This window comes from Ictidomys tridecemlineatus, chromosome 1 (genome assembly GCF_052094955.1).
Source record: "Ictidomys tridecemlineatus isolate mIctTri1 chromosome 1, mIctTri1.hap1, whole genome shotgun sequence".
NCBI lineage: Eukaryota > Metazoa > Chordata > Mammalia > Rodentia > Sciuridae > Ictidomys > Ictidomys tridecemlineatus.
In genome coordinates this window covers 25,811,483-25,817,404 of record NC_135477.1, presented here as the reverse complement: position 1 = coordinate 25,817,404, position 5,922 = coordinate 25,811,483, and the positions used below count along the sequence as shown (strand labels likewise).

The following is a 5,922-nucleotide window of genomic DNA, read 5'->3' as shown; positions in this document are numbered from 1 at the left end:
CAGGCGTGTGGGACCTTCTTTCCCTTAGCAACAGCTGGAAACAGCCCTAAATATGATTAATTAACGCTGTAAAAAGCCCCGGCCACAATTAAGATTTATGTGTGTGTGATTGTGTGTGTGTGTGTGTGTGTGTGTGTGTGTGTTAGTTGGTGACAGAAGTGGGGGGAGGGATGGGTTACAAACCTAACCACCTACTGAGCACTCCAGAGGAGTGGAATGACATTTCCTCAGAGACATTTCTTCATCTGTCCCAGGCAGGGGTCATTTTATTCTGCCTCCAATTTTGAACAGATTAGCCCCCTCCTCTGTCCCTGTGGCCCTGGGCTAGTTTCTGCTTTCTCTTCTCTGATGAGGGTGGATGGTGGTTCTGGAGCATATGCCTCATCTTTGTTTTCTCTATCACAAGTGCAATGTTCTCTGTCAAACTTCAATTCGTCTTTCTGGATTATTCTAGGGATCTGGGTCATATGCATAATACCCCAACATGCTATATAGATGCAAGCTCAAAGGAGAACGAGACAAAAAAAAAAAAAAAAAAGGAATATCAGAGGAATCTGAATAAATGTATGGCCAGTCAAATCTCTTGTCAGAAGTCTCATTTCATCCTCAAAGACTCCTGTCTCCAGGATAAGACAGAAGTCCTTGTCTTCACCTCTGCACCTGTAAGAAAGATGACAAAACCGTGTTCAGTGGTCCTCTCCAGCCCCCTGGCCCACCTCTGTTCTGATTGGGTATTTGTTCCCTAAGATGTGTACATTTTGGCTTTGACAAGATGCTGGGATAACTAGCCTATTTACAATCATGAAAAGGAAGGGGCAGGAGCACAGAAAATCCAGTCAATCAACCAAAGATCAGTTCTCAAAAGTCTTTGAAAGAATACTGGATTTTAGCTGGGCACAGTGGTGCATGTCTCCTAGTGACTTGGGAGGCTGAGATAGGAGGATTACAAATTTGAGGTCAGCTTCAACAACTTAGCCAGGCCCATTTATTTTTCATTTTGAGATCCTGTCTCAAAATAAAAAATAAATGGATAAAAAAGGTTGGAGATGTGGCTCAGTGGTTAAGTACTCCTGAGTTCAATTCCCAATACCCTCCCCCAACCCCCTCAAAAAAAATACTGAATGTTAATTTTTTATATATTTATTGCAACAGACTGATCTACTTCTGTTTTGAAGAAATTAAGTCCAAGAATAGTTTGCCTAGGTTCTAGCAGATGAACAAAAACAGAATGGACTAAAAGGAGTGTGGAAAAGACTCATACTCTAAATTGCTTCTTGGGATCCATTTGGGGCCAGTGTGAGTGACAGACTTGGGTGCCATGGGTGTGAGTGACAGACAATGTGAGTGACAGACTTGGGTGCCATGGGTAAACATGGAGAGGGAAGCAGTGGAGGAGGCCAGCAAGAAGTGGGCAGGAAGGCTATCAGGAATGGGCAGCTCCTTGCCAAATCCTTATGCCTGCTTTTCTTTCTTTCTTTCTTTTTTCTTTTTATTTTTTGCTGGGGGTGGGGGGTGGGTATTAGGGATTGAACTCAGGGGCACTAGACCACTGAGCCATATCCCCAGCCCTATTTTTGTATTTTAATTAGAGAAAGAGTTGCTTAGCTCCTCACAGTTGCTGAGACTAGCTTTGAACTTGCAATCTTCCTGCCTCAGCCTCCCGAACCACTAGTATTATAGGTGTGTACTACCATGCCTGGCTCGCTCATTCTTTCTTTCTTTCTTTCTTTCTTTCTTTCTTTCTTTCTTTCTTTCTTTCTTTCTTTCTCTCTCCTCTCTCTCTCTCTCTCTCTCTCTCTCTCTCTCTCTCTCTCTCTCTCTCTCTCTCTCTCCCCCTCTCTTCCTCTCTCTTTCTCTCTTTCTCTCTTTCTTTCTCTCTTTCTCTCTTTCTCTCTTTCTCTCTCTCTTTCTTTCTTTCTTTGCCAGGGATTGTATCCAGGGCCTCACACATGTAGCAAGTGCTCTAACACTGAGCTACATTTTATTTTTTATTTTTGAGACAAAGTCTCACTAAGTTGCCAAGGTTGGCCTTAAATTTATGATTCTCCTACTTGAGCCTCCAGAGAAGCAGGTATTACAGGCATGGGCCAGCCACCTTCCCCAGATGCTCTTATGGGTCAGCATGTCTCTGCATGTGAGCTATCTCACTCTGAATCAATGCTTGGAGACCTTGTAGCTAGGGATAGGTATGTCAACAGAAAGAAAAATAAAAAACTAGGAAGTTGCTATAGAGTAAATAGAACCCACCTAGTTATTTGGCTTGATGAGCAGTGTGTAAAACAAAACATTAAACTGAATGCCTTTTGGAGATGCATGTACTTTAGGGTCAGCCATAGACTCCACTACCCCCATCACATTTCACTAGCTGGCTATTTCATATATATATGAAATTTTATATATATATATATATCTCCATCCATCCATCCAACACTGAGGCCTTAATACTATGGCCTCTTGAGGAACAACACCCTGAATTGGATATGCCCTCAAACTGGCTTCTAAATAATTAACTTCTTTCAGAGACAAAGGGTGGTTTAGTCTTTGGGGCTGAGAGGCCTCTAGTTTTTTTTTTTTTTTCAGAGTCAGGAACACCTTTGGTAAGGGAAGCAAATAAGTTCCATCATTCTGTGAGGGGTGTCTGGACCCCAGGTGAGGCTACTCCAGAACCTGTATTTTGTACATTGGCCCTACCCCTCATTCAGTCAGTTCTGAGCTGAGCCTGAAATAGGCAAGCTGGAGGGAAAACAAACACAGAGACCCTCAGGGACTCACAGTTTCCATTTCCTATATCTAGGACATGGTCTTCTGCTAGAGGATAGAAAGGGATTTTGACCTGATACCCCAATGGGATGGCTGTTGGGAAAACTGGTTGCTCAAACAGTGCATTATAGCCAAGTATGATGGTACAGGCCTGTAATCCCAGCAACTTGGGAGACTGAGGTAGGACGATCACAAGTTTGAGGCCAGCCTAAACAATTTAGCAAGACCCTCACAATTTTGCTAGACTCTGCCTAAAAAAAAAAAAGAAGAAGAAGAAGAAAAGAAAAGGACTAGGAGTGTGGCTCAGTAATAAAGCATCCCTGAGTTTAATCCCCATCTTTAAAAAAAAAAAAACTCATTGTGTATCCTCATAGGTAGGCAGGGTATCATATCAACCCCACCCCGCCCTGCCAGGAGAAAAGGAAGCTTTCAGCCCGAAGGAAGATAGGTTCTGCAAACTTAGAAGAGGTAGCTAAAAACATGTGGGGCTTTGTTTGGGGTCAAGGATAGGCTTGTTTTGAGTACCTGTTTCATCTCTGAAATTAGCTTTTCAGAACTCAGACAAGCTTGTAGAATCAAGCATCCCACCAGTGGTCCCCATACAAAGATCAGGTATCAGCTTCCAGGGTAGGAATCCTAATATAAGCCTATTATTTGACTCCCAAGAAGCCTATGATAGAGATGGGAAGGGAATGTAAGAAGGTTGATATTTACTCAGTACTTAATTTGTGCCAAATAGTGGACTGAATTTTTTGTTTTGTTTTGTTTTGTTTCCAGTGCTGGGAATGGAGCTCAGGCCTTGCACATGTTCTGCATGCACTCTACCACTGAGCTACACCAAGCCCAGACTGAGCATTTTACATACTATATCTCTTTATATATTTACAACCATCTGGTGATACAGGTATTATTATTACCTCCCGTTGCTTAGATAAGAAGTTTGAAATTCTAGGAAATTCAAAACCGGTTCAAAGCCACATAGTTTTTAAGTGGTGAATCTGGCTCTTTCCACTCAGGGGCACAATCCTCCTCACTAAATCAATATAAAATTTGAGCTCAACGGGCAGGGTCTGCCAGATTTAGTGAATAATTTCTTAAGTATATTCCCAAATAATGCATGGGCTATGAATATACTAAAATTTCACTTGTTTATCTGAAATTCAAATTTAAATGGGCAGTTCTGTATTTGATCTGGTACTCCTAAGGTGGAACCTTCATAGGCGAACTCAGCCCTGCCCAATTCTTCTAAGACGTGGGTATGTGAGTGTGTATGTTCCACCACTACCCTCCCCTGCGCCCCAAGGTTTAGCACTCCGGACTCCTGAAGTTCTGGTCCAGCCCTGACTTTGGGCTCCAGCTCTTCTTCTTTCCCATTTGGGCTGGCCAGAAAGGGACAGATGGTGGGGGCAGCGCCTTCTTACCCCAAGCTCTCCCGTCCCCCGCCCCCTGCAGTCCTCTTCCCTTGATTGCCTTCGGGTTCCCACCTCGGTCCTCCGCAGCTGAGCTCCGCTGGGCTCCACCCGGGGCTCCAGCGCCCGCTCCAGCGCCCGCTCAGGCGTTCGCTTGCGCTGGGTTCGCATTCCCACTCCCGGCCCCGCTCGCTCTGCTTGCTCGGGGCGTCTCCCTACTGAAGAATTATGTTGCATAAAGCAGCCGCCACCATCTTGAACTGGCAGTGAACTTTGCTTTCTACATATAAATACAGATAGCAATCACACCCCAATCAGCTCCGAGGCTTCAGGGCATCATCTCAGCAACTCTAACTTTCCCATTACGATAATGTGATTTTCACTCAGTCTATAATATCACCAGCCATGAATAAAGCAACTGGCTCTTTCTCTCTCCTCCCTCCCCCTTTCTCTGCCTCTCTCCCACCCTCCTGTCTCCTTTCTTTTCCTCTCTCACTTCTCTCTCTCTCTCTCTCTCTCTCTCTCTCTCTCTCTCTCTCTCTCTCTCTCTCCAACCCTCTTGTCTCTGCATCTCTGAATATCTCCACCTTCCTCTTCCAATCCTCCCTCCTGTTCTGTACTCACATTCCCTAAATACTCATGGCAGGTATTTGCTGTGGCCCGGGGGCTCCCCAGTTAGGCCATCATCTGCCTTTGCCTGAAGGTGAGAATCTCTGCTGGGTAGTGGTGAGGGTAGGCTGCTAGGCTTCTGAGAGGGTGAGGAGATGGGGAGGAGAGGCTAGAAATTGGCTCCTATCCTCCTGTCTCCCTCTTTCCTTAGGTACCAGAATGGCTCTGTGCAAGGAACTGTGATCAGAAATGCCAAAGCTGGAGACTCAGGAACTAAAGGATTGAACTGGGGGAATCTGAAAATTTTTTACTTTAGGAAGGGTCCTGGAGATTCTGCTTTTCTGGATATTGGGGAACTCAAAACCCAACCAGATTCTAAGTGCAAGACTGTTTTGAGTAGACAGAGGTGCTGAGAAGATGTTCTGGAAAGGCCTGGGGAAAGGGGGGATCTGGCCTATTCTAGGGTAGCTCTGAGTCCAACTTGGTTCTGAGTCAGAACAGTCCAGGCTGGAACTGGCTTTGGCAGGACATGGGAATAAAAGCCTGTAAATCTTTGAACAAAAGTGTCAGACACCTTGTGTGAGCTCTCACAGAGAAGTATTCTCTCTCTCTGTCTCTCTCTCTGTCTCTCTCTCTGTCTCTCTCTCTCTCTCTCTCTCTCTCTCTCTCTCACTCTGACTCTCTCTCTCTCTCTCTGGTGGACATTTCCCAATTTGGTAGTGGTACTAGTAAAGGAATTGTTTCTCTGGTCATTTGTTCATCTGCACCCCTCCCCCACCCTGGGATTTGTATCACAGTTCTTTCATCTATTAGCTTTGGAATCATGGACAATGCTCTTAACTTCTCTAAGTTTCCATGTCTTCATCTATAAAATGGGCATAATGATAATAACTATCTACTGAATAAAAGAATGTATGTAAAATGCTTAACACAATACTTGTCAAATGTTAGCTATTATTATTGATATCAATAATGACCTGCGTTTTATGTCAAGCAGGATATCATAATGGTTCAGAGCCTGGGGTTTTAGAGTGAGATTGTATGGATGTGAATTCTAGATTTAGCCTCTTACCAGCTTTGTATCCTTAGAGAAAGTCACAGCCTTTTTGAGACTCAGTTTAAGGAATAATAATCCCTAGCTCAT

The 5,922-nt window shown here is 44.3% G+C and overlaps 1 long non-coding RNA gene across 1 annotated transcript; it reads right to left on the bottom strand.

Annotated features, from left to right (window-relative positions):
* Positions 1-236: 236 nt before the first annotated feature.
* LOC144366200 (uncharacterized) lies at positions 237-4,670 on the bottom strand. Its single transcript, XR_013425151.1, has 2 exons — positions 4,245-4,670; positions 237-660 (listed from the first exon to the last, which is right to left on the bottom strand). It is a non-coding gene; the product is annotated as an uncharacterized LOC144366200 (long non-coding RNA).
* Positions 4,671-5,922: the final 1,252 nt, after the last annotated feature.